The 15,226-nt window shown below is 44.7% G+C and overlaps 1 protein-coding gene across 3 annotated transcripts in view; it reads left to right on the top strand.

Annotated features, from left to right (window-relative positions):
- Positions 1-13,903: 13,903 nt before the first annotated feature.
- The window catches only part of TBCEL (tubulin folding cofactor E like), a 28,264-nt gene continuing 26,941 nt past the window's right edge, over positions 13,904-15,226 (top strand). The window contains exon 1 of one of the 3 annotated variants that reach the window (XM_081843151.1): positions 13,904-13,980. The gene's annotated coding sequence lies outside the window, so the exon portion shown is untranslated. Of the gene's footprint in view, positions 13,981-14,003; positions 14,179-15,226 lie in introns of those variants that run through there. The other 2 variants (XM_081843150.1, XM_081843149.1) reach the window with 2 other exon arrangements.

The raw sequence follows: 15,226 nt of genomic DNA on the forward strand, positions 1-15,226 counted from the left end.
CCGGACCTTCAAGGCCCAGGACCCAGTGTACGCAAAGAATTTTGGGGCAGGTCCAGCATGGGTACCCGCCACAGTCACCAGGGTCACTGGCCCCGTGTCGTACGAGGTGCTAACGGATGGGGGGCAATGCTGGCGCCGCCACTGCGACCAAATACGGCGACGATTCCCGGGAGAAAACCAGGAGAAGGACAGGTCAGAGGAGTCCGAAGGGAACAGTGGGGCATTGAGGCCCATAGAGCAGGAGGGGCCAGCAAGAGAGGCAGAATCAGTAAATACAGAGAGGACCCGCGAGGCCGAAAGGACACCGGAACCAGAACCACGACTGAGCGAGCCGGTTGCGCCAGACCAAACAGCCCCATCACAGCCAGCATCCTTGGAACACGAGCCAGAACCTGAACCCCGGACCAGGCCGCAACGCACACGTAGGCCGCCGGCGTACCTCAAGGACTATGAATGCAACCTCCCGGGCAGGACTGGGACTTAGAGGGGAGGGGTGTTATGTACTGAGTTGAATAGGTTCCAAACTGCAGCAGTCTGATTGGTCCTAGAACAATAGGATCCAAAATGCAGCAGTCTGATTGGTCCTAGAACAATGCAGCAGTATGATTGGTTGGCAGGAACCACCCAGTCATGCTCCAGGTATAAGTGAATCCACAACCTGATTGGCTTACAGTAGAATTCCGGAATTAGCCAATCATGTGCAGCCCATTGTGTAAATAATGTATATAAGCAGATACTTTGAGGGGACATTCATTCTCTCCTCCTCACCACTATGAGCTGAATAAAGAGCATGAAATCACTTTGCGACTCTGAGTATATTTCATAAGAGAACAACAGAGACATTCATGTTGAGTTCCGCCACCTCTTCTGTTCTCACTGATTTAAAAATTGGAGAGAGCATGGTGCTTCTTAAATCTAACAACTGATTGATGAAATTGATGGGTATGTGAATGTCTACTCCATTTCCATGTGGGCTGTTTATGCCCTTGGTGGAGCACTCAGAAAACTGATTCCATTATAAACAAATCAGAAATCTGGGATAACGTCAGCACGGTCAGACAATAAGCAGCCAGTAGGATTGCCATTTTCCCCCACTTTAACAGCAGTTTCCCTTCCCTCTCCCACCCACACCCACAATAATCAAGTCAAACTTTTCCCATCCATTTATTTCCATGCCAAGAAAACTTAACTTGATGATTTTCTGCATGTCAGAATGCTGTTAAAGGCACAGGGAAAAGGCCAGGGAAAAGGCAGCAAATTCTAGCAGCCAGTGATGCGCCTAAGAATTGTGTAAATTGAAGTTTACATTTCCAATCAACTACCAAGACTGGAGCACCTGTAGTAGTAAATACTGAATTGGAGGAAAATGTACAAAGGTGATTCAAACAATATTTAAAAGTCAGATCTGGTTTTTCCTTCTTTCCTTACAAATCAGTAAGGTTTCCTTTTCTGTTATACACTTTTAGTTCAGTTTGTGTGTGTGTGTTTGGTTTTGTGTGCTTTGGGGTCAGAGTTTTGCAATAAAACGCACACAGATTCTGAGAAATTAGTGGATGGATTAAAGGTGCTTCAGGTGAGCACACAACAACAAGGCACACATTGCTCTTTTCCCCTCCACAGATTTTTAGTTCAGTGGAAGCAGTCTTTCCATGGCCTCTTTGCTTTGACCAACCCCACTCACATGCAAATAAAGTTCATGGTTTTGTCATTTGAAATTCACTTTCCCAGAATGTCTACCTATTGATGAAAAGTGGTAATTCTAGTAAGCGATCTCTTCCAGATCCCACTGGGAGCAGACGATTAGATCAATTCAAATATAATTGCTTTATCTCTTTTAATTGTTTCACCACACCTGCTGTCCATTACCAAGAGGCACATAAAGTGAGGATTTTTAATTCCTCTCTGTTTTAAGTCTCTCCTGTGTTCCTTATTAGAATATTCATCCTGGGGGGTTGCCAAGTTTAGCTCTTATGCAGGTTAGGTGAGACTCCCATATGATAACTAAGATACTGGGGAAACCCTTTTTATAATGAATGTTTTATGAGTTTTTTTATTTCCAGGCCAGTTAATTTGCACTCAGCTCTAAAGGGATATTATTTTTCCTTAAAGGTCCAGTCTGGGACTTGACTTCTAGATGCATTAATGTATTGCTGAGGGTCGCAGGCTGTCTCAGAACTCCACAGATGCAATTACTGAGAATTCTGGTTCTGTTTAACCATCCCAGAATCATTTTGCAGTTCCAAAGTCTTGGTGAAGAGATAAAGCTCACAATGATAACAAGGGAGGTGGGACAGATCCTCCTATTTAGGTCAGCACATCTAGTAAGAATGACTACTTAACCCTTTCTTTGATGGTGTTTTAGAAAGAGCAGCACAATGGCCTTTTTCACACAGTGAAAGAACAGAGAGGCTCTTTTCATCCTTCTCTACCTTGTTTGGTTACCTTTTGACAGTACATTCATTTGCTTTTTCTACCAACTCACTTCTAAGATCTCAAGAGCAAATACAGGCCAGGTTCTCTGTTGATAGAACTGACAGGCATTTCATTTATCTGAATAGATCTGAATAAAGAGCCGGTTAAAGATCTTATTCTATGTAATTAGGATTGGATTCTAAACCCAGACCGATATAATTTGGAAACAACATAAAGAAACGTTATTGGATTTGCAGCAGTACCTTAACAACAAGGTGATTAGCTAGACAGGAAATTAACTCTCCTATGTTCAAATCCTTTCTTACGCCAACTTACTGGGTAGCCATGTGCAAATTGCTAGGTGAAAGTTATACAAAACCATATTTGGGGGCTACAGCAGAGATGGGGAACATATGGATTGCCAGAGATTGTTGGACAACAACTCCCATCATCCTTGACTGTTGGCTGTGTTGACTGGGGCTGATGTGATTTGGAATTGGACAACATCTGAGGTCCAAATGTTCTCCGTCCCAGCACTACAGATGTATCCCTGTCTTCAAGTACTCCGTTTAGCAGAATTGGCTCTCTGGGTGAGGCAGAGCCACTATGTGAGCATTTGCACTCTGCTGACTTCACACTGCTTCACCCCTCCCCCTCCCAGAAAGCAATAGTAACCCATCTACCCGGAAACTAGTGTGGCAGCCCCACCCCACCCCACCCAGCAAGGTACTTCTGCAACCTACTAACTTCCTGGGTTGCATGAAACCATTAGTATGCTGCCACATCCAATAAACCAAGCACGGACCTGCAGTTGCCTTCTCAATCAAAATTGTAGAGCACAGTTTGAAACTGGCTAGAAATCCTGCTATGGAGAGGAAATTGCAAACCATAGTTTGCTGGTTCAGCTCTAATAGCTCTAATTGTTCAGCTCTAATACGATTTGCTGCCACAAACCAAGTAATGTTTGTTGTAACTAATGAAGCAGAGAACTCAAAAGATAACAAGAGGAGGAGTGGAGACTACAGGAGCCTAAGTCCCTGATTCAGTTTGCCTGTAACACTAAGCCAAACTATGGTTTAGCACAAATGTGTAAGCGTGAGGTCCTCCTGGAGAGGAGATTGTGGCTGCTTAGCTCCTCTAGCCCTTCGGTTGCTGTTCATTAAACCATTGTTTAGCTTATCATGTCACCTGAACCCAAAGTTGTGGTTTGTCTCTCCAGACAAACCATGAGCTATAATACATGAACAAACCTTGCTTACAACTTGTGATTAATCTGTAGAGAGATAAAAGCACCCAAAATCTCCTTTTGGAGACGACATTCATTCTAAGTTACAGTTTGGCTTAGTGTAATGTGCGGTTTTGGTCAGTCATGTAACACAACACCATGGTTTGGCATTACAATGTAAAGCAGAAATGAACGATATTTACTTCACTGAAACACTAGATTCTACAATACCAAAGAGTGTAGTCTTTATATCAGTGTATTGCACATTCCTTTATGCTGATCAGCAGGTAGTGTCGGGTGATGGTTGAAGCAAATTGGTGTGGACTTGATTGCTGCTCCAGTGGGGAACTGCAGAGGAAAAAGTAGAGTGTAAGTATGATAAAGAACTTGCTGCTATCACTATGACTGGTTTCCTACCTCTCTGAACAAGTGCTGGAGTGCTAGAGATATGATCATAATTGTAAAGAGGATTTATTTTTAAGCAAATGGTGCTGTAAGCCTATTGAAATGACAATAGTGACTTCACAAAGGCGATTATGATGACAGATTGATTGGAAAACACTTTGCAAATTAACAGTGAGGAATGCATATTACAGGGCAAACATGGAGAAAAATAACTGTCGCTTCCCCCTTCCCCCCCCCCCCAAGAAAAGCATAAAAGTACAGTGGCATAAAGGGGGGAGGGGGCAGCGGCAAAAAGGCCTCATGCAAATTCCCTATTACAAAAACTTAACAGAGAAATGTTTTGCAAGACAGGACAAGCTGAAGCATTTGTAGAGTGGAGTTTTTATAGTAACAGATCGCTGTGCATAAATGCAAACCAATTACAGAGCACCTAAAAGGCCATCAATTAGAATGTGATAGAGAGACGCAGTGATTGAATATACAGAATGGAACTCCTTTCGAGACGTGACCTGCAGTGATAAATCCCTGGAGAGGAACAGATTTCACAGGCAATCCATTCTGTACGACACTGAACCACCATATAGGGCCTGCTCTCCAGCTGAATTCTCCCCTTACTTCACAGAGTCATCTACCATCAAATCACCCCGTGGGAAGGATCCCAATTATGTTTCTTACTGTGTTTTTAAATATATGTAATTTAATGCTATGTGTAAACTACCTTGAAAGGATTTGTATTTTATTTTGTTTATTTTATTGCACTTATATCCGGCCTTTTTCTCCAAGGAGTTCGAGGCGGCATAGAAGGTTCTCCCCTTCCTCAATTAATCCCCACAACAATCCTGTGAAGTAGGTTAGGCTGAGAGGCAGTGACTGGCCCAAGGTCACCTAGTGAGCTTCATAGAAACATAGAAACTTAAGAGTTGGAAGGGACCCAATGGCCATCTAGTCCAACCCCCTGGAATGCAGGAATCTCAGCTAAAGCGTCATGGCTGAGTGCAGATTGAACCCTGACTTCCCAGGTCCTAATCTAACACGGCACCACATTGGCTCTCTGAAATGCAGGATATAAATCACTGTAATAAATCAAGCTGCTCCTCTGCTCTGCTAAAGCCAACATCTACCCCTCCTTCTCATTCTCTGTTCATGTTTTTTGCCGCCGCCTTCAATTGCAGGTTTTAATTTATGCTATACATAGAAACAGGATGAAGTATCTCTGGAGTGTAGTTCTCACCGGGGCAAACCATTATAGTCATTTGAAAGCACCAACTATATATAGATGCAGTTCTTAAGCCTCCATCAAGCCTTTTCAGTGTCAGCAGAGCCATAGGCTCTGTTGGAGATAAAACATGTATTTAAAGTTTTTAGGTGCCAACACCACATTTTAAGAAGCCACAATTTTTCTTCTGGGCTTGAGCCCTTTGCAGTACTTGAGCGACTATTTCGACTCCTCGGGGACCAGTTTCACTGCCTGCACTATCCTAGTGAAGGATACTCTGAGTCCTGGAATCCAAGTAAACAATACTGAGGTAGATGGTGTTATGTACTGAAGTTCTCACCCTGGGCCAGCAAGGGGATACTGTAGGTAGTTTTCACTCAGGTCCACATATGCAAATAAGGGATTGAAAGTGACATTCAGTGATTGGATAGTTACAGAAAGTTGTTACAGTTGCATTGTACTGGAGCTCTATATAAGCAGGCTGGCTGAATCCTTCAGTTCAGTTCTGGCCTGTGAATAAACAAGAGCTGTTTGAAGAATCGCTGTGTTTGAAGAATCGCTATGTTTACCCACAACTTAACACTCATTAACCTGGTTCAATATAAGGCACTAGGTGGCCAGATGAAAAAGACTGTGGGACGCCTATAACTTTAATAATTAGAGGAGGGACTTTCTGCAGGCACAGATTCCCCATCATTGCATGACGAAGCTGCACTTGTAGAAATCCCCTCCTTTGCAGTATGGATATGAAAACACTCAGTCTACCTGGATATGAAAATACTCAGTCTACCTACTAGGTGACCTTGGACCTGTAAGGATTCAAGACATAATGTGATGCAGTTTAAATACTCCCCCACCCAAAAGAACCCCATGCAAATTCTAGGTATTACTATGCTGTGCTTAATTTATTGTGCAAAGTTTATTGCTAGCTGCTTATCTTTCCTATAGCTGCCAGTCCCTGAAGTGAAGTTAATTCCCTATTTTTATACAAAGAAATCCAACCCAATATTCAAACTGCAAAGATGCATAATACATGGCAGTAAATCAATGTAGACAAGATACCTAGCTGATGTAAATAAGATATATATTTTTAAACAAAAAAATGTACCTAGGGAGGGATATGGCCTTATTTTACTAACATCTTATTGGGTACTTCAGACTATATTTTGCTTTGTTTGGGAAAGAGTACATTTCTTGTCAAGAGTTATCTGTGCTCTAAGGTAACATTGATGAGTTTAGCACTTCAGGCTTAGCTCTGAGCAAGCCAAGGTTGGATGTAATTTATTTCAAGGCCAAAAGGGAATGCAAATGAATGCAGAGAGAAAGATCTCTCTGATCCCCAGGTGATTTTTAAGATGGCTGATTTGTCTGTTCAAATTCTATTGTTGTTCTAGATTCCACTGCATTTATGAGCATGCCCAGAAGAGAAACTCTTGCTCTAATTTGCAGGACTAAAGTATATAATTACACACATATACATGTGCGGTCCACACACATAAACACACAGCCCTCAACTTGATTCCATTTCTGTTTAGCAGCTGTGGAAGGCAACATAGGTTGTCCAGTTCAGTAAAGCTCCTGTGATGCAAACTACAGTATTTTAAATTGATGCAAAATATCAGTGTAATACTGGTTATGTGCCCTACCATAACCATATACAGTGGTACCTTGGGTTAAGTACAGTACTTAATTCATTCCAGAGGTCCATTCTTAACCTGAAACTGTTCTTAACCTGAAGCACCACTTTAGCTAATGGGGCCTCCCGCTGCTGCTGCACCTCCAGAGCACGATTTCTGTTCTCATTCTGAGGCAAAGTTCTTAACCCGAGGTACTATTTCTGGGTTAGCGGAGTCTGTAACCTGAAGCGTATGTAACCCAAAATACCACTGTATTTGTGGCTTCCAGAAACATAGGTAAAAGTATTTACACTCTACCATTGTGTCAGTTACTCATGGTATGGTATGTTCCCAAATTATGGTACCACACTTTGGTACTTTCTGCTCCCACACATCATTTGGATCAGAATTCAAAAGCCAAGACTTCCCTCTGCTCTTGTGAACTTGCCTATCACACATCAGGCTGTGGGGAAAGCTTGCAGAGAACCAAACCCTTTCCTCGGCTGCTTGTTTAGTTTTGGTTGTATTCAGGCAGAGAAGGATTTGGGGAGCAGGTCTCTACAGAGGAAGGGCAGTGTTGGTGCCTATGGTGACAGATTAGAAGCCCATCCATCACTCTGAAAACTTCTGCAACTGAAAACCCATGAGGCAAATTTAGGCTACATACACACATCATATTCTACATTCAATGCAAGCTTAGAGCTTGGTTCCCCCCCACCCACCCAGCACCTAGTCCACAAACATTCAGGAGGTACTTCATATTTTATGTCCCTGAAAAGTGCTTTTTCACAAACTAGTTTCATTCCAAAAATAAAAGATCCATGCACATTGATTCTGCATTACCCCTACTCACAGTGGGTTCATCACAGCAATGGGTGCCCACATCTGCCCAGTGATGATGTGGGTGGGCATATATCAAGACTGCAATACCACTTCCTTGTTCATTCACCTGGGGCATGTGCAGGCAGCAAAAAGTGTGAATAAACAATTCAAGGGGTGGGGTGTTTCAAATGTGTATCAAGTACAGTACTGATTTTTTACCATTCTCTCAGGAGCATCCCTTGGGATGCTAAACATTCAATAGGGTAGCTGTGTCAGGGCACTATGATTAATGGGGAAATTTTGCACCTTTTACTGCCTGTTAATTATCAGACAAAGTGAAAGAGTTCTTCTCTTGATGCTTATTAAGGCTCCAATTTTATTTTTCATTATTAAATCATGAAATTGGACAAAAATGTTTAAATTAACTGAAAAAGAGATTTGTGAAAAGATCCAGATTTCTTTAAAGAATTGAGGAATCGTCCCCTTGGGGGGGGGGGAGAGAGATGCAATTTGCATAGTTGCTTATATTTATTTTTCTGCAATTATTCCCCTGCCTACCATTTCAAATGTTTCTTGTTTTTTTCATTTTACATTTCAGATATGAGCTTTTGAGAATAGGGAATTTAGAATTTGTTATCAGCCCTGAAGCCATAGAATTACATGGATTATGAATCACAATAACTGCAAAAAGGATTGAGACGGAGCATAGATTGAGTTTTGTGCTTTTCTAAAGCCATATTTGCTAGGGATAAATTGCACACAGGGAACATGCAAATTCCACAGCAATCTATATGCAAGGGGTGGGTCAGGTATGGGAGAAAAAGAAACAAAGAACCTGGAAGGACACAGAGGAAAAACAAGAAAAGATTTCAACAGCTGTGGACTCAAGGCATAGCTGTCAACCGTCCCTTATTTGGCGGGAAACTCCCTTATCCCAGCGCCGTGTCCCGCTGCTGTCCCTTATTGATGATGTCCCTTAAATTTCCCGGGTTTCATGATCACCCGGCTCGGGAGGGAAGCAGCGGCTCGGTGTCCTCCACTGCGAGAGAGAGCGAGAGAGCTGGCGCCGTCATCCTGGCGCGAGGAGTTCCATCGGCCCTTCCCCGCCCGCGAGACTCTTGCCCACGCCGCCCGCGAGCCCGAAGGCGGCAGCGGTGGTGGCAGCTGAGGAGGCGGCCTGAGGGAGGAGGAAGAGGAGGGGATGGGGAGGGACACAGAAGGGCGGCGCTTCAGCGGCAGACCCGGCACCACAACCACCTCATGCTGGATTTACAGCATATGTCAATCCTACCAATGTATGTAACTCTTTACGATAGCAAAATCCTTTCTTTGGGCTGCTGATCCCTTATTTTCGAGGCTGCTGGTCCCTTATTTTCAAATCTGTAAGTTGGCAGCTATGACTCAAGGCAATCATGACTACATTTCAGGATCATTTCTAAATTGATTTGGTTCACGTGTAACGCTAAGCCAAAACATGGCTTATCAAGAATGGGCAAACAAATGAGTTTCCAGCATGAAGATCATGGCCACTGCACTCCTTCTCAGGTCCTGCTGCTGCCATGCTACCCAGGGCTAAGCCATTGTTTGCCTTAGTATTACATCTGATCCCTTGCTCTGGGTTTGTCGCCCCAAAGCACAAATAATAAACCAAGAACAAACCTTAGTTATCACTTGTAGTTTTCCTGGAGCATGACAAACCATGAGAACTGATTTGTTCATAATGCTAAGCCAAACCAAGGCTTAGCCCTGGGTAGCATGACAACAGCAGAACTGGGAGAGGGGTGGCAGCAGTTACAATCTACACTCTGGGAACCCAAGGTTTGTTTGGTCCCATTAAGACATGGTTTGGCTTAGCGTTATGTGTGAAGTGGGTCATCTTATTTTGTGGGCAAATAATCAAGTTATAAGCTGTCACATAAAATAATTATGAATTGTAGGAGGGACTCGTTAAAAGGCATATCTTCCTAGCTTCATCTAAAACACAAGACCGTGTTACAGAACTACTCTTTCATCATGTCAACGAGCCCATCTTAGCCCACAGGCTGGGCAAAAGTGGGTCACTAATAATGCAGTCCTATTCATATTTACTTAAGAGAAAGCCTGACTGAACAAAGTGAACCTCATTCCTGAGAAAGCATGCTTAGGCTCAGGCTGCAAACCTGCCTTTTGCCTAAAATGAAACTTTCAAATGTCATGCACATATACCTTGGAAAAATTCTTTAAAGTCAGTTTGGATCAAACGAGGAGGGGAAAGGTGCAGTTTTGAATATGGCCAGTGAGTGAAAAAGAAATGATTTAGTTTGGGGCTAGAAAGCAGCAGCTGTGGCAAACTTTCAGAGTGTGCTGCTGTTGGGGGATTGATGCTGCCTTGTGATTAAACACTGTTTACTTTCCTCTGCTCTGTCTGTACACCTGTGCGTAAACACATAGACCAGGAGACACGTGAAGTATTGGGCAGTTTCTGCCTGCCAGGCAACTGACCCTGTGAAGCTTCCTCTAAACCCCCTAACATATGAAGCATGAAATGACTTGTCATAGATCAATGACTCAGGTGAACTGGGGAGGGAATCCTTTTCAAATGTGTGTATGCCATAAAACTGGCAAGCAGATCTGACACCTCAGAAGACAGGAATAAAATTCAAAATGACCCTGGGAGAATAGAAAACTAGGGTGAAACAAAGGGCTCATCCAAATTTCTTTGTTCCCCATTTCTAGGCACTGTCCAGGGGTGAGCGGTTTTATTTATTTTTTGGCCCAGCGCTTTCCCCAGAAAAACCTGTGTTTTACCACTGAACTGGAGCAAATGGCAATCGGGTTTTTGCAGATTGCTGCTGGTTCCAATTCAGCAGTAAAACATGGGTTTTCCTGGAGAAAATGCAGGAACAACAACAAAATGAACATTCAGACATAGACCTGGAAAACCCCAGACCCTCAAAATGTCCCTATTTTCCAAGGACAGTCCCAGATTTACAGAAGCCGTCCCGGTTTCTGATTTGATCCAGGAACACCCCGCTTTTCCTTAGGGCATCCCTATTTTCGTCGGAGGAATGTTGGAGGGCGTGAAACCCAGAACTGTGCTTAGAAAGCGTGGAGCAAAAATACTGTGAGTATGGATAAGGACAAAATGAAAGTCAACAGAGACAAACACAAAATTCTGGAGGGGAGGAGGGAATCAAAAGCACAGGTTTAGTTAGGATGATTCCTGGCTTGGCAGCAGTACAGGTGAGAAGGATCTAGGGATTGTATATCACAAGTTGTACTGTACCTGAGTGCAACACACCTGGGAAAAAGGCTACTGCAATTTTAAGCTGGATGAACAGAACAACAGTTTACAAGTCACAATAAGAAATGATTCCACTTTATACTAATTTTTGCATATTACAGGGTACTAGTTTGTAACCGATTTACTTTTATTCAGAGTAGACCCTTTAAATAAATGGGCCTCGGTTAGTTTTAACTCTGAGCATGGCTAATACTGGATACAACCAACCATGGCAAGTTCTGGCTGCCACACTTGAAAAAAGAATTAGAAAAACTGGAACAGATTCAGTCGAGGGTAACAAAGTTGGTCAGGGATATGGAAAGCAAGTCTTACAAGGAAAGACTGAATCATGATATGTTTAGCTGGGAGAAGAATGAGGAGAGGCACGGCAGCTCTTCTTCCTTCAGTAAGCAAGACTAGATAAAATGGTTGTACATCAGAAGAAACTTAAGCTGAAGACGAGGCAGCATTATAAAATAGGCACAAGGGCAAATGTGTCTGGTGAGTGTTCTGTAGACAGGGCCCCATGGTGAGAGAGGAAATTATGTGTATTCTGGAATGTTCTGTTAGTAAAGCAGTTGAACAATGCATTAATTACATATGACGTATAATTGTGTACCAGTTTAAAAGCTACCCCAGCTTTAAAAGCTAATAAATCATCATCTTGATCTCACAGCAAGAATAATCACTGGGTGTTTATTCAAGACTACACATGAATCACAAGGCCTTTTATAGATAATTGGGGTGCTTTTATATGTTACATCCTGACTAGAGCGTTTTAGGTCACAGTCCTCAATAGGACCTTTGAGTATAGGATGTTTTGACTGTATAGTTATTCCTGTTCGTGTTCTGTTGTTGTGAGCTGCCTTGGAATGATGATTTATAATGAGAGGCAGGAGGAGGAGGAATACATCACTAAAATAAGTAACTACAAATAAGAGTATAAAGGAGTTTTTCTTTGAATGAGTTTAGTATTTTATATTTATGTTGGTTTTGCAATTAATAAATCAATGGTAATAATAGTAATAATAGAAACAATAGCCTCTTCAAAAGGGAAAGAACTTGATGCTAGCATCCAATACCAAGATGAAGGTCTAGCAGGCTTGCATGTTGAGCATCCTGCTTTATGAAGTGAGTCGTGGGCAATGCCTCAACGCCTTCCACATACACTGTGTCAGGAAGATTTTGGGTGTCACTGGACCATACAGAGTCTCAAACAAAAATGAGCTCTCTCAAACCCACACTCCGGTCTCAGCAACACCTATGCTGGCTTGGTCATGTCCACAGAACGGAAGGTGGTAGGATCCCCAAGGTCATGCTCCACGGGGAGCTGGCTTCAGGCACCGGGGAGACTAGCTCTGTGTTACGAAGCTTGGAAACACAACCTGGAAGACTTGGCAATCCCAACCCTGCTGTATGGGAGTCCCTTGCAAACGGCCGCAGTGCCTGGAGACAGGCAGTCAGGTCATGCATCCATAGCAGTGACCAGAGGAGAATGACGGCTAGGAGCACAGAGAGAAGAAACGCCATGGTGCATCTGCAGCATTATAACCAGACGTTTTCATCTTCTCCGCTGCAACATGTCTCTCTCACATCAGTCTCTACAGCCACAAGCAGACACTGCAACTCTCCCAACTGTTTTTCACCTCTGAAGGCGCACTTTTCCATCATCTGCCAAGACAGAGGGATGCTAACAGGTGAGGTGAACTGAGGTCTTCCTAACCACCTTCAGCAGAATTAACAAACGACCGTTCTCAGAATCATTTTGGAGCAGTTAAAGTGCTATAAAACGGATTGTGCAGACGTGGCCTTAAGTTCCCAGCACATTATTGTGCCTAGCTCGGTTGGTAGAGCATGAGACTTAATCCCAGGGATGTGGGGTTTGAGTCCCATGTTGGACAAAAAGATTCCGGGTGTTGTTAAGAAAAAACTGCTTCTTTTTCCCTTATCCAAGAGCCCACAGAGTCCTTACGTAGGTTCTCTATCGGTAGGAGAAAACAACAGATGCCAACCAGAGAATATTAAGAAGCAAAGCAGCTAGTAAGCATGATCTTTATTAAACTGTTGTAACCCCACGCAGGGAGGGAGAGGAACCTAGAAGAATGGTGTGCAAGCTCTTATATAGACATTTGAAAATTGCTTGAGCACCACCCCCCAAAACATCATACATACACCACTGAAGGGGCAGTATACAGCAGAAAACTTGTCTGCCAGGATACCTGAGCATGGCCACTGATTGCTTTTACCTGGCCATCCTGGCCACTCTCTTGTGATGGTAAATACTGTTCCTGATCCAGGTCACAGGCTCACCCTATTCATACACAGACACACCCTTAAGACAGGATTTGTGAGCAGAGACAATGGGGAGGCTTTCCCATTTCCTTCCTCCTTGCAGAGAAACATTTGAGGTCAATTTGGGAAAAGTCAAAATGGTTTCAGGATTGTCCTCCTTTACTATTTCAGACACGTAGAATTCCTATAACAATGGGTGGAAGGGGGTTCGGCTAGATGACCCCTACAATGCTATGGTTCTACTCTGCGCGGCTTATGGAGAGCAGAGGCATCTTGAAGTGATTTAGGTGCAGGGTGTGGACGCGGCCCGCCTGGCTCCGTTCCTGGCCCACATCCTTCCAACGGCTCAGCTCCTTTGTAACACCTGCGCGCGTGCGTAGCTGGGAGAGGCTCCGACCGCAGCGCAGCGCACCTGAGGCTGAGGCAGCAGCCTCACAAAGCCGAATTATGTGGCTGAGGAGCGTCATGCCGCCGCTGCCGGCCTCCCCGCCTCAGGGGAGAGGAGTCCTCGGACTACGTAGCCGCCCGACGACGCTCCCTCGGCGCCAACGGTGGCGGCTAAAGGTCGGGACGGAGAGGCAGGAAGCAGGGCGGGCCGCTCGACAAAGGAGGCGCGCGCCTGCGCGGCCGCCAGGAGAACCACCGCTCTGCGCGCGCGATGCCTGCCGGGAAACGTGCAGCTGCAGGCCGGAACCGAGGCTCCTCCTTCTCCTCCCCTCCCGTCTCCATGGTAACCGCTGGCCTCTTCCGCCTCGCCGTAGAGGCGCTTCACGTGACCTGCTCTCTTCTTCCCACCCCCGAAGCTGGGGAAGTCACGTGATGTTTGGATTATTATTTTTTTTGCTTCTTCCAACCTGAGCAAAGCTGTTTCCGGGTCAATACAGGACGAGGCGGCTGGACGGGTAGCCTAAAAGCGGTTGGGGTCCCGGTGAGGAAGAGGAGGAGGGGGGGACGGTGCAATGGTTTCAGTCAGGAGTGGGGTAGGGGGGGTGTTGGAGAATGTCACCCCCACCCCTACCAGCTTCCCGTCAGGGCAGGCAGGAAGGCCCGACACGGAGAGGCAGGGGTTAAAAATTTGAATGGAAGAGGTGTTGAGGTGCGAGGAGCCTCCATGTTCAGAGGCAGTCTACCTCTAGGCGTTGTGGGGGGCGGCCGGTCACCTTTGTCCCTTGCTTTGGAGTCCCTCCTCCCCCCGGGCATTTGGCGTGACAACTGTTTTTAAGCAGCCGGGGGGGGTGCGTGTTGCCTGATATAAATAATTAGAAATAGTTAGAGGTAATCTTCCTCTGAAGTACTTAGATGTAGGAGTCAAACGAGAAGCGTGAGGGTGGCGGTGCTGCCTTCCTGGAATGATCAGGCTGGTTGGAACAAAACGCTGGAACAACATACAGTATTTAAGTAAGATGGTACCTGACTGGTTGCTTTCAGAAACAGGATATTGGAACTAGGCGGACATTTGGCCGGATCCAGCAGCACCCCTAGGATTTTAAGAGCAGGAACGGTTGGGTGGCTAGGGTGACTAGATGTCATTAGGGACAAACCTTCTGCAGTAAAACAACAAGAAGAAAGCGATGTGGGTTTGCACAAGTTGTAAGGCTATAGGATCGGGGCAGCTGAGGACCACAGTGACAGAAAAAGCACTGTGGATCAGAGCGAGCTGATGATGGCACAGTGCTGAGGCTGGTGGGGCAAACTTCCACTGGCAAAAATTGCTTCTGTTTGAATTGTAGAGTTGGAAGGGACCCAGAGCGCCATCTGTTCCAAACCCTTGCAATACAGGAATCTCAACTAGAGCATGCATAACAGATGGCCATCTAACCACTGCTTAAAAACCTAGGACACAGAGTCCACCACCTCCTGGGGTAGTCTGTTTCACTGTCCAGCAGCTCTTACTGTCAGAAAGTTCTTGCTGATGTTTCGCTTGAGATAGTCACAACTTTCATTTTGCAATATGTGTAGCCAAAAAGAACACATTT

Source organism: Podarcis erhardii, assembly GCF_964252035.2.
Source record: "Podarcis erhardii genome assembly, chromosome: 16".
Taxonomy (NCBI): domain Eukaryota; kingdom Metazoa; phylum Chordata; class Lepidosauria; order Squamata; family Lacertidae; genus Podarcis; species Podarcis erhardii.